We start from the raw sequence: 26,516 nt of genomic DNA on the forward strand, positions 1-26,516 counted from the left end.
TGGTATATCTTACCAATTTCATTTTAAAGCTTATTGCATTTTATTGCCATTTTTCAGATTTTATATGCTAGATTGCTCTAGCTAAATGTCTTATTTACCTTGGTTTTTAGGTTCTGGTTAATAGAGCAAAATTGTAGATTTATGTCTTAGTGACATTTTAGCCCTAATTTCATGTCATTTGGAGTTTTCTGAACCAAGTTATAGTCATTTTACTATTGCTGGTCAAATTGCCTTTTTATTGTGAACTTAGGTCATTTTAGGTCATTTCCAATTCTGCCAAGTTTTATACCCGAACTTGTGCAAGCATTTTGACTTGCTTATGGTCATTTCTGTGTTTAGTGGTCTTAAACAAAATTGTAGCCCTATGTCTAAGCTTGTGTACAAGGAGTTATGGTCATTTTCGTAAATACTGTTCAATTGGTCAAATTTCAAGGTTGCAATGTTACCAATTCGGATTAGGTCAGTTTTTATGTCACTTTCAGGAAATAATTTAGGTTTGCATTCTTCGTGAAAGTTGGCCTATTTTGTGTCTAGTTTTGCTTCCAATTGGACTCATACCAATTGGGATCACACATTTAGGGTTATTAGCTCAATTGCATACTGGCCTTTACATTTCTCTTAAACACCAATCCAAATGCATATTCAACTTATTCTAAGTTACCTTCCATACCTAATTTTGACTTTGTACATTACCATATTCATCAATCACTTTACATTATAGTCAATTTGGGCAGAATACAATGACCTTTAATACACCAAATATAATCCTAAATTACAAAGTCCAATTCTAACAATGTATACACATGAATATCTCTCATTAACACATCTAATTTCCTAATAATAATTACATACACATTCTGCCATCCTTGGTACCATAATTCATTAAACAATTACATGAATTTAAACACTCTACCATGCATCACAAGGCTGCCCTGTGACACCCCTTACCCGACTACAGTGTAGCTGAGCAAGTTATGCCACTCAGTGTGCCAGAGCACTCTATTTTATCTGATTTCATTACAGTCCTTGATTTATTTATTCAAAAACTTTATTGAAGATTTAGGCTATTTTTACTTTTATCAAAATCTAACTAAATTGGAAATTTCAAAAATTTTAACGATAATCCGACAAAGTGTCGGTTGTAATTTGGACTAACAGTTCTTCTGAACCTGCCAAAGACAATTTCAATATATACTCAATTTCTCAAACTTAATAGTCTCAAAAATTTTCAAACATAATGTATCTCAATACAGTATCCAGATTTCTCAGAAATCTCATTAGATTTTCAATATCTCCATATTCACAAGTATAATCTCATTATAACTCAAATTCAATTCACATACTAAAATACCTACTTTGAATAGCTTCCATAATTCATAGGTTAATTACATGAGTTTATTTTGTACAAGATATACAAATAATTTACAATGTGCTAGGAATGAACAATATACATAACATGTATAAAATGAGCCCTATCTACATGCATTGCTGAGGAGGTGACAATCTTGAACTCTTCTGACACTTCTGCAGATCTGGACTCCAAAAATCTCGATCGGATCTCTGGTTTTACCTTCGATTACTGCGCGAGGAAGCAATTCCATCGCACTAAGCATTTCGCTTAGTGGTGCAATAATATAACTAAATAATATATACAAGTAAAGAAAGAAATAAATGATAATTCGGATACTCGAGTCAATTTAATTTGGTATGGTATTTCTAGTATCAACGATCTTATATACTAGTTTGTTCCTCTTTGGAAGTGCTTAGTTTATAACTTTTCATAATACTAGCGGTATATAATTTATTCTATCGTATTGTATTTAAAGTCTGTACGGTTCTGCAATTTATATTTTTGTTATGTTTCTTTTGCTAATCTTTTTTGCCTATTCATTCAATACTTAATTTAATTGTACTGGATTTTCATTATACTTAACTAAACTTAGCTGCCTAAATTGAATAATACTTTAATTGATTGTCCAAGTAACCTATACTAGGCAGTCGTGGATAACGGTCGTTGGCATGGACACCGCGATTGCCTCGGCCGTCATACCATGGGGACTTGAGCGTCAACCACGTATGCAGTCAGTATGGCTAAAAAGCCATGATATCACATAATTGGCATAAAAGCCATGAATACGGGCATAAAAGCCATGGATACGGGCATAAAGCCATGAATACAGGCATAAAGCCTTTCCTTTCGCAGTACTGCTAAAACAATACCCTATTAGCATGCCAAACTATCCAAACCAATCTTGTTAGGTATACTAGGGCATTTGATACTTTAAAATATTAATATATTGTGCTTTATGACTTCATTATTTCATGATAAATTTCAATCATAATTCATACATTCATTTGATCATTTATATGATCACAATTCACATCAATTATTCTTTTATACCATTGTACTCAAAATACTTCTCCTCTTTACAATAATGAGAACTAATGTCTCATTCATACATTAATATGGTTCATTTATTCATTCATTATTTTATTCATATTGATCACAATTCTAAACAATGGTTCACATGTACCATTGTATTCAAAACATTTTTCCTTTTCTCATTTATACATTCAAGAATCTATTTATGTAATTACAAATTTTATATTTCAAGTTGAGTTATTAATATTTTATGAATTCCATTTGTGATGGGCATATATGCCCTAACTATCTATTCACATCAATTAGGTGACTTTTTTTTAATGTTTCAAGTAATCCATGAATATTTCATGGATTTCAAATTTATAGCCTAATTTCTTTTTAACAATTTTGACTAGGATGCATAGTCCATATTTGTCATACAATTCTAAGCATTTAAGCTTAGAATTGATTCTAGGTCTTCATCTTAATTCACTAATCATTTTGATTACTATTCACCATACTAGTCAACCAAAATGTTGACCTTTTTATACTTAATGGATATATTAATTCTAATTACACCAAGATCCCACATTTTGAGTTTTACATTTACTAGTATTAATTGCCAATTGCAATTTAAAGTCCCCTAGATGCATTTCTAATTTCAAATTTTGAATTTCAAGTTTTGGTGTCACTATTCACCTCATTGGTCAATAAAAATGTTGACTTTTGCATAGACAATAGGTACATTGGTTTTAACACTCCCGATGTACCACATTTTGCATTTAAAACTTGTTGGAATCAATTACCAAATCCATTTCCAAGCTTATTTCAAGTTTTCATGTCACTATTCACTTCATTAGTCAACTAAAATGTTGACTTTTGCATAGAAAATATGTACATTGACTTTGGCACTTCCAACATACTATTTTTTCATTTAAAACTTGTTGGTTTTGGTTTCTCAAAGCTTAGGTCATTTTGGCAAATTTGCCAATTTTTTGGTGCTTTTTGCAAGTTGCACTGTTTCATTGGTCGATTTACTGTTGGAATTTGACAAAACTTCCTTCATAAAAATGTTCCTTATTTTGTCTAGTTGAATTTCTTTTTTGAATCACTCCATTTGGAGTTTTCTAGCTCATGTTATGGCCAAAATAAGTTACTTGTTCACGTGCCTTATTCATGCTGAGATTTTGGTCTGGCAGATTTTTGGTCCAACTTTGGTCAGTAATTTGATCAAGTTAAGTTCATAATTTGGTCTAACTTTCTTCATATGAAATGTTCTACTATGCCTTAGGTTTTCATCGGTTCAAGAATCGCCCGAGTTTCTAGAGAGAGTTATAGTCCTCCAAACATTGCTGCTCAAATGAAAATCTGCAGAGTTGCAGGTTTGAACACTGTGACTGCCATTTGGGTTAGGTTCTGGTCATAATTTGGGGTAGGTTTCTTCATGAAAGTTGTTTGTCTATGTCTTAACTTATTGCTGTAAAAATTTTAGGTCAATTGACCAAATCTACAGTGAGTTATGGCTAAATGAACAGTTATGGCCAAATGAACAGTCTGTTCATTTGGTCATTTCTGCAATGGGATCCGGATTGGCCAAGTTTTGGTCCTCTTTTACTTTGGGCTTTTGGGCATGGTTTCTTCAGCAAAAATGTGTCATTATAAGCCTAGTTTCATGTCCAATTGGCCAAACATCAATTGGACCTACACAGCCAAAGTTATGGCTGTGCAAGTGGACTGAATTTTCAGTCCTCTCTTACACTAACAAGGCAGCATTCACATTCACTTGGCTATACTATTTTTCAGTCCAATTCATGGTCAACATACCTAAAATGGTTACTAATTGACCCTTATAATGTTCTTTCACAATTCCATATGCTAAATCCAAGTTTCACTTCTCAAAACCCTAATGTCCAATTTAAATTATCCATAAACCTCAATTAGCACACTAATTCAACATCCATGCATATTCATACCTTAAACATCATTTCTATCCATTCTAAATTCATTAAAACAATCAACCTCATCCTTCCTTAGGGCTGCCAAAAATTAAAGATGCCCTAACACATATAACTTACTTCAAACTCTTACAATTTCTTAACTTAAAATGATGCTTTAACAAAGATTAAAGGAGTGTGAGTGAAAGGATAGCACTAACCTCACTTTAACCTCTTGTAGGGCAGATTTCTTCAAGCTAAAACTTCACTTTCCTTCTTCTTGGCTGCAAAAGCTTGCCAAAAGCCCAAGTGATATGGTCAAGGTTTAATGAAAGGGGTTAGGGTTTAGTAGTGGAAACAAGAGAGAAATGAATCTTAAAGGAGCTTTAATGGTGGAACCTCTTCTCTCTCTCTCTCTCAACGTTTTTTTGGCTGCCCAAGGTTGAAGATGCAGATTGGTTTTTCATATTTTTGGTCTCTTTCATTAGTTAATTAGATGGTTGTTTATATGTGATTGGTGGGAGCTTTAAAATGACATCATCATATGTCATAAATGGGCATTTTTCTCATTTTCTATTCTTTTCTTCTCTACTTATTTTCAATTTAATTTCTAGTAATATTTATTCATATTTTATATCATATTAATTATTTACTCAACTAGACAAGTCGGCTAAAAATCACCTCTGAAGGCGAAATGACCAAAATGCCCTCCGTTTGGCTTAACGGGTCTAAATCGTCTGTACCGATTGAAAAATTTTTCTAGGTATTTTCTTGGCATTGCCATAGGAACCTCAATGACCCTTCTCTGAGTCGAAAAATTATTTTATAATTTTCCCCGGGTCTAGGGCTCCTCGTTGCGAGAACCGCAACTCCCTCAGTTACCCATCGGCAGGCACCGACTCATTTAACTTGGTTGTATTTTATTTCTAAAATTTTTACTATATTTTTCTTATTAATATTTGGAGTTAATTATGGTTCACTTTAGTTTTTAAATTTTTTTTGAAGTTCTAGCTGCTCAGGAACCAGAACCTTCATCAGACAATGGGAAGCACAAGTGAGACTACGAGAGGATGTTACATGCCCGATATATATACATATCATTTTTCCCATTTCAAATCATAACACACTATTCACACTATACACATGATAATCAAACTCTTATACATTTAATCACTCTAATTAACCTCATTTACCCATCAATTTCAAGTGAAAAATTCAAACTACTCTGATTATCCATGGCTCATTTGAAAATGGAGCACCTCATCAATAAATCACAATCTCTACATATTTCTAACATACCATAACCACTATAACCTCTACTACAACTTTAATAGCAACAATAAGCAAATAAAAGTTTTTATTTTTAAAGCAAATCAAATCTTTTTTTTTCAAATCCTTGCCCAAGGTATAAGGATAAATTTTAGTAAATAAAAATATTTTTAGTGAAGAAAGTATAAGAATTGAAGCTTGATTTAGGCTTTTTTAGGAGGCTTAAATTAGAGGTAGGCTGGTTTGGGTTTGAAGTGAGGTTGAAGCTGGTGGTTTAGAGAGAATAAGTGATCATTTTCTTCTTTTTATATGTCCCATAAATTGAGGTTAGAATTAAGTTGAATAATTCTTAATTTGCAAATTTTTTCTAAATTCTAAAATTTATATTTTTTACTTTATTTCTTCTTTTTATATTAACATTCATTTTTTATATTCATATCTTTTTTTTTTTAATTTCATATATTTTTAATTAATGGAAAGGTTAAAGAAAAGTTAACTATTTAGTCAAAAAACCAAATTCGTTTTATTTGTATTTCTGATTTTTTTAATTTTTGTTTTGTTGGTTTTTTAATTTTTTTTTTTTTTGGTACTAATTAATTATTATTTTTTTGGTACTAATTAATTAAAATTTTTTATAATATTTTCCTTATTATCCCAAAATATTTCTATATTCTAGGGTTCCCCCAGGATTTTGTAGGTTGTCCAGTAGTCGTCACCTTAACAGCGGTCACCCACCCTTAACTCTTTTTTTAATTTTTAACTTTTATTTACATTTTTTTTTTAATTTTTTTTTTTTTTTTCTTTTATTTATTATTTTTTCTTCATTATCTTCTTTCTCTTCACTTTTTTTTTATAATTAATTTCACTAATTATGCGGATAGACACAGACACCTGGTAATTGGAGTGCACTACTTGTTGTGGGGGTGAGTTTTTTTTATGAATGATTTTTTTTTTTTTCTTTTTTAATTAAAAAAAAAAACGAACCATACTAATAGAACCAAAAAAACCAAAACCAAACCATATAAAAACCCAACTAAAAAACTAAAAAAATTAAAATCAAAATAAAAAAAAATCTCAAAGTGAATCTTGGCCCCCTTATACCTTTAACTCTCAGGCAGTAGGAAAAAAAAAAAATTCTATCTTCTAATGGTTAATGCTGTTAACACCACATGTGAGAATTGTTATATTCTTAAAGAAGGACTTATAAGGGAAGTTAAGTTTGGTATACTATATTTTCTTATTAATATTTGAGTTAATTATGGTTCCTCACTTAGTTTAAATATTTTTTTTTTGGTTCTTCTGTCTAAGGAAAAGAAGTCACTAGTCAGAGAGATGATAAATGTGTGAAGAGGACTACCGGGGCATGGATTTTACATTATACATATACATCAATTCCATTTCAAATCATAAACTCACAATTCACACACAATTCACATAGTAATCAAACTCTTATACATTTTCAATTATAATTAAATTAACCTCATTACCCATCAATTTCAAAAATCAAAAAATCTTCAGTATTTGATTATCCAAAAAATGCTGCAAAAAATGGGCTCATCACATCAATCATCACAATTTCCATAATAATCTAACACACCATAACCTCTACTACAACTGAACAATGAATAAACAATAAAAATAATTTACTATTTTTTTTTTCAAATTCAAATCTTCTTTTTTTTCCTTCTTTTTTGCTTTTAATATAATAATTTAGTGAGGAGGATACAAAGAATGAAAGTTGAAAGAAAGGAGATTTAGGCTTAGGGATATGGAAATTTAGGATGGACTTTGGGACCATGGATGGACTTTGAGAGAGTTTTTGTTTTGTTGAAGATGATAATTTTTTTTCTGATGATAATTTACTTTTTATATGTCCCATAAATTGAGGTATAGATAAATACTAAACTTAGTTAGTGTAAACTAAACTTGTTTTAATTAATAATTAAGTTTCATAATTTGCAAATTTGCATTATATTAAACTACCACATTTCTTATTTTCATTCATTTTTTATTTTTTATTTTTTATTTTTTTAATAATATATTTTTAATGGAAATTTAGGTTAAAAGTTAACTCGGGGTGTAAATTCTTATTTGTTTTGTATTCTTTTTTTTTTTCTTGATTTTTTTTCAACCATTTTTTTTTTTTTCTTTTTTTGGTTCTAATTTTTTTGACATTTTAATAATTATTTTTGACATTTTCATCCCTAATTATTATCTAATATAAATTCATATATTCCTCACTGTCCTTGAGGTTCTAACGCATCGGTCCTGTTCCATCCCCGCCGGTCACCCATCATCAGGGTTTTTTTCTCTTAACTTAATCACATTTCATTGCTCTAACTTTTCCTTTTGTTTTTCTTTTTTTTTCCTCTATTATTTTTCATTTCTTTATTTTTCCTCCCTAATATTTAAGTATAATTTATTTCTTCATTAATTTTTAGAGATAGATTTGAGCAATTCTGGTATGCGGATGGTCACGATGTAGATTGCAGAAGTGAATGTTCCTTTTTTTTTCTTTACAAAGAAACCGAACCATTTTTTTTTTTTAATTCAACCAAAAAAAAAACAAAAAAAAACCATATAAATAAAACTAAAACCAGACTCAAACTAAAAAAAAAATAAAAAATTCTAAAAAAGAACTAAAAATTGCATGTAAACCAAAAAAAAAAAAAAGGTAGGAAAAAAGGTTCAAGTAGTAGCCTCTTCTTGCTTAACACGGGTTTTGAAATGAACTTGGTCTATACACACACCGTAGCTCTTACTGTACTGGTCTAACCTCATTAATTCGAGTGCCAGTCATCTACTAATGATTCTAGAAGTCTTGTTTATTATTCCTTTATTAAAATTTATCCTAAAAATGCAATTCTAATCCTACACACGCAAGAAATTCCCAAAAGAGCTATTATTTACAAATAATTTTTATGCACAAGTAATTCATATCTATGGGGTTGCTAATTATTTAAATGATATTTACTATATGACTAAAATTAATTTATTATTGAGAATTTAATTTACAAACAAATTCAATTTCACATAACCTTAAGTTTCTATTTAACCTAATTAATCAATTTTTCACCAAGTAACCCTAAGGATAATTAAACTAAATTAATTATGTACATATATAATTTATTCTAATATCACATAAGGCAAACAATCACAACCTAATAAAGATTTCTAACATGTAAATTTATTTTACAATTACCAAGTATTAAATTAAATTTATTTTATATGCTAAAGTTAGTTTAATTTACAAACAAGATTAATTTTAATTTATAAAGTATTTATTTAAATTAATTACATGCAAATATTAGTTAAATTAAAAATAAAGTTAATTTTAATTTACCAAATAAAAATCCTATTATTACTAAATTTTCATGCCAACAATTATTTTAGGAATTTAAGGCTACTTACTTGTTGATAATTGAAGTTGCCATTGGGGCAAGCTACCCTTAAAAAAGGGCATTCTCTTCTTGTATAGCAATGATATCCCTGGCTTACTCCCGTTTAGCTTCATGTAAGCTCTACGCAAATGCCCTCTTTGCTACTTACCTTAGGGCTACTTACCAATTTTGTTTGTACTAAAAAAAATAAAGAAACTAAAGAAAATAAAGAAAATAAAAAAATACAAATAACAATTAACATTGAATTCTAAATCTAGACTCCTAAGGGGTTTAAAACTCTTAATCAGTTACAACTACCTAATAGTCTAAGTCTTCTAACATGATCCAAATACTTCATAACACCTCTTGAATTAAAAGAACATAAAAAATAGATCAAATATCAATTAGAACCCAAGAACACACAAGAACTTACATAAACATATAATTTTTAGATTTTGGCAGATTAATAGTAGTAAGAAATCCTGTCACACCTTATCCCTCCGTAAGACATAACATGATCTTGTAGTATACCTAATGAATTATCAAACTTCGCCTACTGATAACCTATTAAATATACTATTAGGGATTTTAAATCAATTTCCAATCATTTTAAAGTGTTGGGTAATGTTGATTAGTTATATAAAACCTTTAATCGAAGTTTAGGTTATAAATCAAAATTTTAAATTAATTTGAAATCTCCGAAAATTTTACAGAAAATTCGGCAGAATGCCATCTATATTTTGAGAAAACAGTTCTTCAAAACCTATTAAAAAAACTCCCAATACATTTGATACCCACAACTCTAATATTCTCATCACAATTTAATCTCAACAACCACAATTTCGAGCAATTCATTATTTTTAAAAATAATGTAAACAAAAAAAGAAGAACTTAAACTTTTCATTACTAAGAAATAATAAGTTTGCAGTATAAATATTTACAATGGTTAAAATAAAATTTCAAAATTTATTATATAACTGCTCAAGTCTAATATACATACACACAGTTACATATACATTTAGATAAAAATTTACAAAGGTACAATTAATATACCCGGTAATGATCCCAAAATTCTAATCACTTCGAGTCTTAAGCAGCTTACTCTGCTGCTTTATCTACCTCTTTACCTATGACAACAATAAAAAGCTATCACTGAGCCAAAGACTTAGTGGTGCACAATTTAAAGAAAATAATAATTTACACAGCAAATAAATCACACTTTTCCAAGTAAATCAATTCAATATTAATACATATAAATCATGCCTTATTTCTAAAGCCAGGAAATTTCTTGGAAATTGATTTATATGTATTAATATTGAATTGATTTACTTGGAAAAATTGTGATTTATTTTGTAATGCCCTAACTTTAGATAGTTTCGTACATTCTACTGTTTCGATAACCAATGGTTATCCAGAGAGTCAGAATGTCTGAAATTATAATTAAACTAGAGTGAGGAGTCATAAATAGGCCAAATAATAGTAAGAAAAATTAAGGAAAACTTTTAGAAATGAAATACAACAAAGTTAAATGAGCCGGTGCCCCGGCAATGGGTGACCCAACGAGAAGTTGCTGTCTTCACAGTTAGTAACCCTAAACCCTAGGGAAACCCAGTGAAATAATTTCTGGGATGCCAGAGAAGAGTTACGGTGCCCTAGGTAGCATTAAAATGTCAAGAAAAGGTTAGAAGAATTTTTAAGATTGGTACAGACAATTTTGGCTCCTTAAGCCAAACGGAGGGCATTTTGGTCATTTCGTCTTCAGAGATGATTTTTTACCAACTTCTTTAATTGAGTAAATAAATTGTATGACATAAAATGTAAATAAATATTGCTAAAAATTTAATTGAAAATGAGTAGAAAAGAAAAGAAAGGAAAATGAATTAAAATTGGAATTATGACATCATTATGATGTCATTAAGAAGGCCTCCACCAATCAAAACTTAACAACCATATTTAAATCAAATAAAAAGAGATAAATGAGATAAAAATTAAAAAGCAAATCTGCCTTCTTCATCTTCAACCGGCCGACCAACACAGGAAGAGAGAGAGAAGAGAGAAAACCCTATTGATGCTTGTTTACAAGCTTGAGTTCACCCACTAAACCACCTCAAAACGCTAGCTTCCCTTCACAAAAATTTATCCTCACACCTAGAGCAAGACTTGGACAGCAAAAAGAAAGAGAAAGTGGAGTTGACAAGCTTGAGAATTTCTTCAATGAAGGTTAGTGCATATTAATCTTTAAATCTTGTTTATTTCTTGGAATTTAGCTTAAATATGAGTAAATAATTAAGAAATTAGAAGAAATCATGTATAAAAGTGAGGAGTCATAAATAGGCCAAATAATAGTAAGAAAAATTAAGAAAAAATTTTAGAAATGAAATACAACAAAGTTAAATGAGCCAGTGCCCTGGCGATGGGTGACCCAACGAGAAGTTGCTGTCTTCACAGTTAGTAACCCTAAACCCGAGGGAAACCCAGTGAAATAATTTCTGGGATGCCTGAGAAGAGTTACGGTGCCCTAGGTAGCATTAGAATGTCAAGAAAAGGTTAGGAGAATTTTTAAGATTGGTACAGACAATTTTGGCTTCTTAAGCCAAATGGAGGGCATTTTGGTCATTTCGTCTTCAGAGATGATTTTTTACCAACTTCTCTAATTGAGTAAATAAATTGTATGACATAAAATGTAAATAAATATTGCTAAAAATTTAATTGAAAATGAGTAGAAAAGAAAAAAAAGGAAAATGAATTAAAATTGGAATTATGACATCATTATGATGTCATTAAGAAGGCCTCCACCAATCAAAACTTAACAACCACATTTAAATCAAATAAAAAGAGATAAATGAGATAAAAATTAAAAAGCAAATCTACCTTCTTCATCTTCAACCAGCCGACCAACACAAGAAGAGAGAGAGAAGAGAGAAAACCTTATTGATGCTTGTTTACAAGCTTGAGTTCACCCACCAAACCACCTCAAAACCCTAGCTTCCCTTCAAAAAAATTTATCCTCACACCAAGAGCAAGACTTGGACAGCAAAAAGAAAGAGAAAGTGGAGTTGGCAAGCTTGAGAATTTCTTCAATGAAGGTTAGTGCATATTAATCTTCAAATCTTGTTTATTTCTTGGAATTTAGCTTAAATATGAGTAAATAATTAAGAAATTAGAAGAAATCATGTATAAAAGTGAGAAGTAAAATTTGGGCAGCAACCATAAGAGGAGGAATTGATGGGTTTTGTTGAATTAAAACTTGAATACAAGCTTAGATAAGGGTATATGTGTGATTGATAACCTTAGTTGGTGTGAAATTGCATAGAAGTTGATTATGGAAGTTAGGGTTTGGAGCAAACTTAGGGTTTTGCTCATGTGTTGGTGAATAGAAGTCCTAATGGCCAATTAGTGACTATTTGGCTATATTTGATGAGGAATTGAAGTGATTTATGCCAATGGAATTGAGATTAAGTATGCTGCCTTAGGTGACCTGCAGGGCTGGATGTGAGTCTAGTAAGTTTGGGTAGCTGGAACTTGAGAGGTGTAAGTTCAATTGGTGCAAGGCCAATTGGACATGAAACTAGACATATAATGACACAACTTTGGTGAAGAAATCTTGCCTAGAAAACAAACTTATAATACCCTAAAAATTGATCAAATCCGGGTAACTAACCTACTGATCCTAAAAATTGACCAAATAAATAGTGCTTATTCATTTGGCCATAACTCAGTGTAGAAATGTCCAAATGACCTAAATTTTATATTAATAGAAAGCTTAGACAATTTGGAACAACCTTAATGTAGAACACAAACTCAAATTCTGGACTTAACCTAATGGAATTGTCCATAAAATTCAAGACACCAAATCTGGCAGAACCAATTCTGCTCAGAATTCTGGGTATAGGTCAATCCGGCCAGTCATGGTAAAATAGCCATAACTTGAGCTACAAAACTCCAAATGGAGTGATTCAAAAAGGAAAATTGAACTAGACACAATAAGAAACAACTTTGATTCTAAACATTTGGCCAAATTCTCACTGTAGAATTACCTAATGGAATAGTGAACTCTCGCACCCAAAACTGAAATTTTTTATTTATTTCCTATTGGTTTGAAGTATTGATTGGAAACTAATGCCAACACTTTTATGAACCAAAATGTTGTAATCTCATGTGGTTAGAACTCATGTAATTATTATATATGAAAAAGTCAATAAATTGAGTGAATAGTAATGTATAAATAGTAACCCCAAAAGCATAAAGAATAATAAAAGAAATTAAAGTAGTCATTATGATTGATAATATATATAATGTGATTAGTGAATTGTGATTTTTGAATTTGAGTGACCCTAAAGCATAGAAGAATGTTTTAAGTACAATGGTGCATGAGAACCAATGATGAGAATTGTAATCATATGAATGATCAAATGAATGCATAAATTATGTAGAATTATATTTTAGAAATTTATACTTCTGCTAGTAATAAAAATTAAAACATTATAAATTATAAATGGAACATATAATGAAATAATGATACTTATGAACCCTTAATGGTACTAATGTGCCCATGTATTGCCTAGACACGCGTGTCAGATTGGATAGATTGGCATGCCAACAGGGTATTGTTTTAGCAGTACTGCGTAAGGCTTTATGCTTGTATTCATGGCTTTATGCCCATACTCATGGCTTTTATGCTCGATTACTTGTTATCATGGCTTTTAGCCATACTGATATGTTATCATGGCTTTTTAGCCATACTAACTGCATACGTGGTTGATGTTCCGCATTTCACGTCCCATGGTATGACGGCCCAAGGCACCGCGGTGTCCAGTGCGAACGATCCGTTATCCAATTTAGTCAGCCTGTCATAGGTTACTTGGGTAGTGAAATTTATTGAAATGAGTTAAGAATATTAGCAACTGAAAATATTAGCAATTAAATAAATAAGTAAGAATATTTAAAATAAATTAGATCAGTTATTTAGTAGAAAAAATTGAAATGAATTGGAATGATATTAAAATTTAATTATTATGAAAAAATCTACGATAACCTAGAAAGTATTGAATGAAATGATAAAAAGATTTACAAAAGAGATATAAGTATATTACTACTGTGAATTTAGGAATAAATTACTTCTTAAGAGGAATAAATTAGAATAAAAGATAGTTGATACTAGAAGTATTATATTAAATTAGATTAAATTCTAGAGTATCCAAAGTATAATCAATTTCTTTCTTTATTTGTATATATTATTTTCTTGTTATATTATTGCACCACTAAGCAACAATGCTTAGCGCGATGGATTTGTTTCCTCGCGCAGGTACTGAAGATAAAGCCCAGTGGATATTAGACTGGGATTTTGGAGTCCAGATCTGCAAAAGTGTCAAGGTTGTCACCTCCTCAGCAATGCATGTAGATAGGGCCCATATAGATCATATTTTGTATTTTATATAAAATGCTTAGATGTTGTATTATAATGTAGATTATTAACAGATAATTAATAGGAATGTGATGTAAATTAATGAAATTTGAAAATTTTGCTTATGTAATTTGAGCATGAATGAGAATGTATGGAAATGAATATGAGATTGTATTATATAGAGGATATTTGAATTGATGAGATAATTATGATTAGTATGAATAAGATTTTATTGTGAAAATATTGTTGAATTTTCAAGTAGGTGAATAATAAAATACTCCAACTAGATAAAAAATAGGGGAAACTCCATCAGTTTCTCCTATGAATTTAATTAATATTAAAATATAACGAAAATAAAACTATTAAAGGAATAGAGTAAGACAAGATAGGGTGCTCCGGTACTGAGTATGACATGCCTTGCTAAGCTACACTGTAGACGGGTGAGAGGTGTCACATTTAGTGGTATCAGAGCACAGTTTAGGCGTTCCTATGCATCGATCGATAGAATAAGATCGTGTGCATAACATGCATTGCATTCATATGAGTCAAGGTGACACTAATGCAGATCTGTTTTCTCTGGTAAGGTGAAGAAATAAGGAGGTAGCAGCTCCTCGACTATTTACACCAGGTAAATTTCGAGGACAAAATTTTTGTTAGAGGGGAATAATTATAACGCCCTCACTTTAGGTAGTTCCATATATTCTATTATTCCAGTAACCAATGGTTATCCGGAGAGCCAAAATATCTAGAACTATAATTAAATTAGAGTTATGAATCATAAATAGACAAAAAAATAGTAAGGAAAATTAAGGAAAAATTTTAGAAATGAAATAAAACAAAGTTAAATGAGCCAATGCCCCGACGATGGGTGACCCAACGAGAAGTTACTATCTTCACAGCTAGTAACCCTAAACCCGAGGGAAACCCAGTGAAATAATTTCTGGGATGCCAGAGAAGAGTTACAGCACCCTAGGTAGCATTAGAATATCAAGAAAAGGTTAGGAGAATTTTTAAGATTGGTACAGACAGTTTTGCTTCCTTAAGCCAAACGAAGGGCATTTTGGTCATTTTGTCTTCAGAGATGATTTTTGACTAACTTGTCTAATTGAGTAAATAAATTATATGACATAAAATATAAATAAATATTGCTAAAAATTTAATTGAAAATGAGTAGAAAAGAAAAAAGAGGAAAATGAATTAAAATTGGAATTATGACATCATTATGATGTCATTAAGAAGGCCTCCACCAATCAAAACTTAACAACTACAATTAAATCAAATAAATGAGATAAAAATTAAAAAGAAAATATTCCTTCTTCATCTTCAACCAGCCGCCCAACAAAAGAAGAGAGAGAGAAGAGAGAAAACCCTATTGATGCTTGTTTACAAGCTTGAGTTCACCCACCAAACCACCTCAAAACCCTAGCTTCCCTTCATAAAAATTTATCCTCACACCTAGTGCAAGACTTGGACAGCGAAAAAAAAAAGAGAGAAAGTGGAGTTGGCAAGCTTGAGAATTTCTTCAATGGAGGTTAGTGCATATTAATCTTCAAATCTTGTTTATTTCTTGGAATTTAGCTTAAATATAAGTAAATAATTAAGAAATTAGAAGAAATCATGTATAAAAGTGAGAAGTAAAATTTGGGCAGCAACCATAAGAGGAGGAATTGATGGGTTTTGTTGAATTAAAACTTGAATACAAGCTTAGATAAGGGTATATGTGTGATTGATAACCTTAGTTGGTGTGAAATTGCATAGAAGTTGATTATGGAAGTTAGGGTTTGGAGCAAACTTAGGGTTTTGCTAATGTGTTGGTGAATGGAAGTCCTAATGGTCAATTAGTGACCATTTCGCTATATTTGATGAGAAATTGAAGTGATTTATGCCAATGGAATTGAGGTTAGGTATGCTGCCTTAGGTGACCTACAGGGCTGGATGTGAGGATAGCAAGTTTGGGTAGCTGTAACTTGAGAAGTGTAAGTTCAATTAGTGCAGGGCTAATTGAACATGAAAGTAGACAAATAATGGCACAACTTTGATGAAGAAATCTTGCCCAGAAAACAAACTTAGAATACCCTAAAAATTGACCAAATCCGAGTAATCAACCTGCTAGTCCTGAAAATTGACCAAATGAACAATGTTTGTTCATTTGGCCATAACTCAGTGTAGAAATGTCCAAATAACCTAAATTTTATATCAATATAAAGCTTAGACAATTTATAACAACCTTCATGTAGAATACAAACTCAAATTCTAGACTTAACCTAATGGAATTATCCACCAAGTCAAGACACCAAATCTGGCAGAACCAATTCTGCCCAAAATTCTGGGTATAGGTTAATCCGGCTAGTTATGGTAAAATGACCATAACCTGAACTACAAAACTCCAAATAAAGTGATTCAAAAAGGGAAATTGAAGTAGGCACAATAAGGAATAACTTTGATTAAAAACATTTGACCAAATTCTCACTGTAGAATTGCCTAATAGAATAGTGAACTCTAGCACCCAAAATTGAAATTTTTGATTTATTTCCTGTTGGTTTGAAGTATTGATTGGCAACCAATGCCAACACTTTTATGAACCAAAATGTGGTAATCTCATGTGGTTAGAACTCATGTAACTATTATGTATGAAAAAGTCAATAAATTGAGTGAATAGTAATATGTGAATAGTACCCCAAAAGCATAAAAAATAATAAAAGAAATTAAAGAAGTCATTATGATTGATAATATATATAATGTGATTAGTGAATTGTGATTTTTCAATTTGAGTGACCCTAAAACATAGAAAAATGTTTTAAGTACAATGGTGCATGAGAACCATTGATGAGAATTGTGATCATATGAATGATCAAATGAATGCATAAATTATGTAGAATTTTATTTTAGAAATTTATACTTCTGCTAGTAATAAAAATTAAAACGTTATAAATTATAAATGGAACATATAATGAAATAATGATACTTATGAAACCTTAATGATACTAATGTGCCCTTGTATTGCTTAAACACGTATGCCAAATTGGATAGATTGGCATGCCAATAGGGTATTGTTTTAGCAGTACTACGTAAAGCTTTATGCCTGTATTCATGGCTTTATGCCCGCACTCATAGCTTTTATGCCCGATTACTTGTTATCATGGCTCTTAGCCACACTGATATGTTATCATGGCTTTTTAGCCATACTGACTGCATACGTGGTTGATGTTTCGCATTTCACGTCTCATGGTATGACGGCCAGAGGCACTGCGTTGTCCAGTGCCAATGACCCGTTATCTAGTTTAGTCAACTTGTCATAGGTTACTTGGGCAGTGAAATTTATTGAAATGAGTTAAGAATATCAGCAACTGAAAATATTAGTAATTAAATAAATGAGTAAGAATATTTAAAATAAATTAGATTAGTTATTTAGTAGAAAAAAATTGAAATGAATTGGAATGATATTAAAATTTAATTATTATGAAATAATCTGTGATAACCTAGAAAGTATTAAATGAAATGATAAAAAGATTTACAAAAAAGATATAAGTATATTACTACTGTGAATTTAGGAATAAATTGCTTCTTAAGAGGAATAAATTAGAATGAAAGATAGTTGATACTAGAAGTATTATATTAAATTAGATTAAATTCCGGAGTATCCAAAGTACAATCCATTTCTTTCTTTATTTGTATATATTATTTTCTTGTTATATTATTGCACCATAAGCAATAATGCTTAACGCGATGGATTTGTTTTCTCGCGCAGGTACTGAAGATAAAGCCCAGTGGATATTAGACTGGGATTTTAGAGTCCGGATCTGTAGAAGTGTCAAGGTTGTCACCTCCTCAGCAATGCATGTAGATAGGGCCCATATAGATCATATTTTGTATTTTGTATAAAATGCTTAGATATTGTATTGTAATGTAGATTATGAATAGGTAATTAATGGGAATGTGATGTAAATTAATGAAATTTGAAAATTTTGCTTATGTAATTTAAGCATGAATGAGAATGTATGGAAATGAATGTGAGATATTGTTATATAGAGGATATTCGAATTGATGAGATAATTATGATTAGTATGAATAAGATTTTATTATTAAAATATTATTGAATTTTCAAGCAGGTGACTCATGAAATCCACCAACTGGATATAAAATACGAGAAACTCTGTCAATTTCTCCTATGAATTTAATTGATATTAAAATATAACAAGAACAAAACTATTAAAGGAATGAAGTAAGATAAGATAGGGTGCTCCGGCACCGAGTGTGACATGCTTTGCTCGACTATACTGTAGACTAGTGAGGGGTGTCACATATTTGCTGTGTAAATTTTTATTTTCTTTAAATTGTGCACCACTGAGTCTTTAGCATAGCGATAGCTTTTTATTACTGTCGTAGGTAAAGAGGTAGATAAAGCAGCAGAGTAGGCTGCTTGGGGCTCGAAGTGACTAGAATTTTTGGGATCATTACTGAGTATATCTATTATACCCTTGTAAATTTTTATCTAAATGTATATGTAACTGTGTGTATATATATTAGACTTGAGTAGTTGTATAATAAATTTTGAAATTTTATTTTGACCATTGTAAATATTTATACCGCAAACTTATTGTTTCTTAGTAATGAAAAGTTTAAGTTCTTCTTTTTTTGTTTACATTATTTTTAAAAATAATGAATTGCTTGAAATTGTGGTTGTTGAGATTAAATTGTGGTGAGAATATTGAAGTTGTGGGTATCAAATGTATTGGGAGTGTTTTTAACAAGTTTTTGAATAACTATTTTTCCAAAATATAGACGGCACTCTGCCAAATTTTCTGTAAAATTTTCAGAGATTTCAAATTAATTTAAAATTTTAATTTATAACCTAAACTTCGATTAAAGGTTTTATAAAACTAATCAGCATTACCAACCGCTTTAAAATGATTGGAAATTGATTTAAAATCCCTAGTAGTATATTTAATGGGTTATCAGTAGACGAAGTTCGATAATTCATTAGGTATACTAAGGGATCATGTTATACCCTACGGAGGGATAAGGTGTGACATGTTTTAGTGGTATCAGAGCTAGTTTTCAAAGCATATTTTGAACTGTGAATTTGAGTATTTTTCTTGATAAGTACAACTACTTAATGTCATTGTTTAATACATACGGTGCATTACATTATGAATATGAACTGATGGAGGAAAATCTCCTTGTGTTGTTTGTTCAGGAGATAGAATATCCTTTAATTGAATATGGAGGAAGGAGATCGCTCAGTTGAGTAATCAGTCAAAGCTAAGGCACAAGGGGAAGTCCTAGCTCTCCAGAATGCTAGTGGGTCAGCTGCACCAGCTCCACTCATGCCGCAATTTCTTACTCAGTTCACTTAGCAGATGGTTGCCTTGTTCCGAAAAATGGCTGAGAACATGCCTACTCAAGCCCCAATTCAAGTACCAGTAGTGCAACCATAGCCTCTAGCCAGGTAGTATGATAAGTTGATTAAGTATGATGCTACTGAATTTAAGGGTACAGTGGACCCTTTGGAAGAAGAGTTGTGGTTGGAGAGAATGGAAAGAGTGTTTAAGAAAGCTGCACTGCACGGAGGAGTTGAAGTTTGAATATGCAATCTCATTATTACAGGGGGATGTATATGACTGGTGGAAGACTATCACCCATAGCTTGGTGGAACCCCCAGTATTGACATGGGATGACTTCCTCAGAGAGTTCAGACAGAAATACATCCCAGATGCCTATGTGGACATGAAACTGTAGGATTGTCAAGTCTAAAATAGGAGAATAGAACACTGGCCGAGTATGAAAGGGAATTTGCTCGCCTGAGCCACTATGCTGGGAGCTTACTCACCACCAGCAGAGACTGATGTAAAAGGTTTGAGGCCAGGTTGAAGTTAGTTTAAGAATGCAAGTGGTTGGGTTCTGACATGACAATTTTTCTGAGCTGATATCTCAAGCCCTAGAGCTAGAAAAGGATAGAATCAGAAGGGGCACCTAAGAAAGAGAAGACAGAAAAAGAGAAGAGTGGGAAGCTAATGGATCAAACTGGAAAGAGGAAAAATTTTAGGGGACAGAGCAGTAAAAAGTCTGGTAGGGGAAGATTTTTGGGACAGAGACCACCTAGATCTGGTCAACAGAAGACCAAAAGTTCCTTTCCTCCCCATCCCTGTTAGATTTATGGTAGGAACCATGGTGGGGTATGCTATAAGGCTATCGGTGCTTGTTATAATTGCGGTGGTATGAGACATTTTGTGAAGGATTGCACCAGTGCCCATAGATCTGGGCTACCTACTACCACTGTAGAAGAATTTGTTCAGAGTTCTGCCACCAGAGGTTCACAGTCAGCTAGTAGAGGAAGAGGCAGAGGTAGGGGCAGTACCTCAGGCAGTCAGGGCACTGTTAATCAGTTAGAGCAGGGTAGTGCTCCAGCCAGAGTATACACTATGCGGTAGAGAGAAGAGGCAGAAATATCTGATATTGTGGCTGGTACATTTTCTACCTTTAACCAAGATGTGTTTGTGTTGTTTGACCCAGGGGCTACACATTCTTATGTTAGTGCCAAGATCACCGGTTATATTGCTATTCCTTGTATGAAAATGGATTTTGAGGTGTTAGTAACTAGTCCATTAGGATAAGAGGTTACAGTCAACAGAATGTATAAGGATTGTCCTTTGGTGATCCAAGGACACACCTTTTTATCCAATTTGATTGAAATGCTCTTTAGAGATTATGATATCATCTTGGGCATGGATTAGTTAGCCAAACATCATGCAATTATTGATTATGGACCGAAGACAGTCACTTTTGGTCTCCCTTAATATGGTGATGTGGTTATACATTGGGAGAGGCAGTTACTGCCATCAAACCTTATTTCTGCTGTACTTGCTAGAAAAATGATCCGAAAAGGGTGTGAAGCTTACTTTGCCCATGTGATAAACACCCAAGTAGGGAGTCCAGTATTGAGGGACATCCCTACAGTATGTGACTTTCTGGATGTGTTTCCTGAAAAACTGCCAGGATTACCTTCGGAAAGAGAGGTGTAGTTTGAAATAGAGGTTATGCCTGGTGTGGACCCAATCTCTATTACTCCATACAGAATGGCACCTGCTGAATTGAAGGAGTTAAAGGTGTAGTTACAAGAGTTGCTTGATAAGGGCTTCATCCGCCCTAATGTGTCACCTTGGGGAGCGCCAGTGTTATTTGTTAAGAAGAAAGATGATACTCTCTGTTTGTGTATTGACCATAGACAGTTGAATAAGGTGACAATAAAGAACAGATATCCGTTGCCCCGCATAGATGATTTGTTTGATCAGTTGAAGGGTGCAGTTGTGTTCTCCAAAATTGAATTGAGATCGGGGTGTTATTAGTTGAGGGTGCAAGAGCAGAGTATTCCAAAAACTGCTTTTAGAGCGCGATATAACCATTATGAGTTTCTGGTTATGCCATTCGGGTTAACCAATGCTCCAGCTGCTTTTACAGACCTGATGAACACTATCTTTAGGCTATATTTAGATCAATTTATTACTGTGTTTATTAATGACATATTGGTATATTCGAAGAGTGCAGAGGAGCATGATAGACATCTGCAGATTGTGCTACTGACTTTAAAGGAGAAACAGCTATATGCCAAGTTATCGAAGTGTGAATTTTGGCTGGAAGAAATCTCTTTCTTAGGGCACATTGTGTCAGTTGAGGGTATTAAGGTAGATCCCAGCAAGGTGGAAGCTATCCTCAATTGGAAGCCGCCTAGGAATGTTACAGAAGTTCACAGTTTTCTGGGTTTAGCTGGATACTACCACCATTTTGTTAAGGGATTTTTTATGTTGGCATCTCCACTGACCAAGCTAAGTCGAAAAGATGTAAAATTTTAGTGGACTAATAAATGTCAGCAGAGTTTTGATGAATTGAAGAGATGTTTGACTGAAGCTCCAGTCTTAACTTTACCTACTCCTGGTAAAGAGTACGCTATTTATAGCAATGCTTCTCATAATGGGCTAGGTTGTGTGTTGATGCAAGACTAAAATGTCATTGCTTATGCATCTCGTCAGCTGAAACCCCATGAAAGAAACTACCCTACACATGACTTAGAGCTTGCTGCTATTGTATTTGCTCTGAAGATCTAGAGATATTATTTGTATGGGGAGAAATGCTACAACTACACAGATCATAAGAGCTTGAAGTATTTGGGCACACTGAAAGAACTAAATTTGAGACAGAGGAGATGGCTAGAACTGATAAAAGACTGTGACTGCTTAATAGACTATCAACCAGAGAAAGCTAATGTGGTAGCAAATGCCTTAAGTCGCAAGACTATGGCTAGTCTAAGGGTTTCTTCTTTGTCTATGGTGCATGAATTGAGGGCACTACATGCATATCTGGAGATTGATGGTGAGGGACAGATGATAGCTACTTGGCAAGTGCAACCGATGTTGATTGATCAGATTAAAATGGCTATACAAAATGATGAAAAATATCAGAAACTGGTGGAGGAAGCTCAGGAAGACAAGAAACCAGATTTTTCTATAAATAATGATGGCTTACTATTACACTAGGGTAGAATGTGCATTCCTAATGATGTGGAATTAAGACAAATCATTATGAAGGAAGGACATGACTCTCCTTTTGCTATGCACTCTAATGGCACCAAAATGTATAGAATAGTAAAAGAACATTATTGGTGGAGTGGGATGAAAAAGAATATAGCCAAGTATGTGGCCAAATGCCTAACTTATCAGCAAGTAAAGGCAGAGCATCAAGTGCCAGCTAGTTTGCTGCATCCATTGCTAGTACCCGAGTGGAAATGGGAAAAAATAATGATGGATTTTGTGATGGGACTTCCGAGAACACAGAGAATCATGATACAGTGTGGGTCATTGTGGATAGATTGACTAAATCTGCTCATTTTCTGCCAGTTTGGATGGATTATAGCCTGGACAGATTGGCTAAACTGTACCTTGATGAGATAGTGAGACTTCATGGGGTGCCGGTATCAATTGTGTCAGACAGAGATCCAATATTCACTTCTAGATTCTGAGGTAGTTTGCAAAAAGCCCTAGGAACTAGATTGAACTTCATACGACATTCCATCCATAGATAGACAGCCAGTCTGAGAGGGTGATTCAGATATTGGAGGATATGCTTCAGGCTTGTGTGATTCAATTTGAAGGTAGTTGGGACACACACTTACTTTTGATTGAGTTTGCCTATAACAATAGCTACCAATCAAGCATAGAGATACCTCCATATGAAGCTCTATATGGCAGGAAGTGCAGAACTCCTTTGTGTTGGGATGAAGTGGGTGAAAGGAAGTTGATTGGCCCCGAAATTGTTCAGCAGACAGAGGAGAAGATTAAGCTTATCAGAGATCGACTCAAGGCTGCATCAGACCGGTAAAAATCCTATATTGATTTGAAAAAGAGGGATATTGAATATACAGTGGGTGATACGGTATTCCTCAAGGTTTCCCCTTGGAAGAGGATTATGAGATTTGTTAGAAAGGGGAAGCTAAGTCCTTATTTCATTGGGCTGTATGAGGTGCTGGAAAAAGTGGGCCCTCTGGCATACCGATTGGCACTACCTCCAGAGCTAGAAAAGATACATAATGTCTTCCATATGTCTATGTTGAGGAGGTACATATCAGACCCCTCGCATGTTCTACCAATAGAGGAAATTGAAGTAAATCCAGACCTCATTTATGAGGAAGAACCCATAGAGATCTGGCATATGAGGTGAAGCAGCTAAGCAACAAGTAGATACCATTGGTTAAGGTGTTGTGGAACCATCATTCATGACAGGAGGCTACTTGGGAACGTGAGAAGGACATGAGGAGGCAGCACCCATAGCTGTTTGGAGACTAACACCAGGTAAAATTTCGAGACAAAATTTATTTTAAGGGGGGGAGAATTGTAACACACCTATGTTTATTAGTTCCATATTAAATACACTATAAGGGATTTTAAAACTTATCTTACTTCACAATAACAATTTGAAATGCGATCATAAATCTTTTATTGACAATTCACAAATCAAATAGTTCACAATTCCATTTCACAATTTATAAAGTTCATATAACATAAATTTGATCAAATAAATTAATAACACAATTTGATCAAATAATTGATCAAATAAATCAATATCACAATTTGATCAAATATAATACAATTTTGCCCATCAATAACACAATTTAGGCCATGACACAATTTTTCCACACATGCCCGTGTGTACACACACGACACACACACACCACCCCCCATATCAAATCAATTAATAATGAGTACTCATCCACACTCACCGGAAGAACATAATCACACTCACCCCATAAATGGAGGAGTGAATCAAAACAATTTCAAATCATAATATTTCATACAAACCATAAATCACATTTTATCTTAAAATTTCTATTTGCAAAGTTGGCAACACAATAATTTCCAAACAATATTCCCAAAATCAAAGCAATAAAAAATTATTCATAATTCATTTCTCCAAATAAATTTGCTAGTGATACAATTTAAAACTATAATGTTCAATTAAATTTTTAAGTAGAAAATGAGAAATCAAAATTATTGTGCACAAACATAATTTAAAACAAAGACATACAAATAATCATAATTTATTTCAATTGAAAAATTCAAAAGAAATACTTATTGTGCACAAACACAATTTAAAACAATAATATATAAATAATCGTAATTTATTTCAATTGAAAAATTCAAAAGAAATACTTATTGTGCACAAACACAATTTAAAACAATAACATATAAATAATCGTAATTTATTTCAATTGAAAAATTCATAAGAAATACTTATTGTCAATTTGAAGTGTTTTAGTACTTATTTAAAATTAATTCAATTCTACTATTTGCTTAGTCAACCTAATATGTTGACCCTTGATGCATTCTAGGTAAATTAGGTTTTAATGTTACTAATATGTCACATTCGATAGTCTTTTAGGGTTGGTACATGTTACCAAATTCATTTCCATGTATTTTGCATTTTCCTAGTTCCCTTGGTTTTGGGTTTTTCAAAACTACAAACTTGTAGATTTATGTCTTATTGGTCATTCTGAGTTATGTAGACCAAGTTATGGTCATTTTACTATTGCTGGTCAAAATGCATCAAAATTGGTCACTTTAGGTCACTTTAGGTCAATTTTGGTGTATTCATAAGACTTGTAGATATGGGTATTAACTATTCATGGTCAACATTTCAGGTCAATTGGACCTGTTTTGAGTAAGTTATGGCCTAAACACTAACTGCTGCCCAAATGGTCAATTTTCAGGCCTTATTTATTGGTCTCATACCAATTGGAGCCACACACAAAGTTCTAGGCCCAAAACACTGCATTTCCTTCATACACATTAAGGATCACTTTTAACACTCCCAAACTCAACATTCAAGCCAATTTTGGTTGTACCATAACCTAAACATAATTCACAACATATTATTGATCATTTTGGCAGCTTATAATCACATTCAACATACACCATTAAGTGCAGAATTTGTCAAATTCAATTACAACAATTTAACTACCTATTCATGCTCATTTACATGTCCAACTTCACACCATCACACATATACCCAAACTGCCATCACAACTAACACAATTCAACATTAATATTCCATCATCCAAACATGAAATAACATCTTTCTGGTTCACCCAACCAGGCTGCCAATTCATGCATTACATTCCATTAATTCCCAAGCTTCAAATTTCAAATACACATCCACATATACTAAGTATACATCACCCAAATAATTTCCTACACACATATACATTTAATCAATCCTTTAATCTACCATTTAGAAGCAAGAATAAGCTGTCCTTAAAGTGTTTCCATGGCTACCAAAAGTACACATCCCCTTTAAACATCAAACCTCAAAAATTTCTCCATAAATCAAGTACTCATAACATCCTTATAAACTTTAATAAAACAATAATAAAAAACTCAAACTTACCACTTTGGAAATTCTTCAAAAACTTTCATTTCTTTCTGCCTATCTACTGCCCATGGTGTGAGGATCATTTTCATGAAGACACTTGCAAGAAATCAAGGCTTGATCATGGAGAACTTGAGCTCCATGCATCATGGAGTTTCTTTGGGAGAAATCTTCACTTCGGCAATGGAAGGGAATGAAGGTTGAAGATGAGTTTACAGATTTGTTAGTGGATTTACACCTGCCCATTTAAT

The sequence above is a fragment of the Hevea brasiliensis genome, chromosome 3 (genome assembly GCF_030052815.1).
Source record: "Hevea brasiliensis isolate MT/VB/25A 57/8 chromosome 3, ASM3005281v1, whole genome shotgun sequence".
NCBI classification, from domain to species: Eukaryota; Viridiplantae; Streptophyta; class Magnoliopsida; order Malpighiales; family Euphorbiaceae; genus Hevea; species Hevea brasiliensis.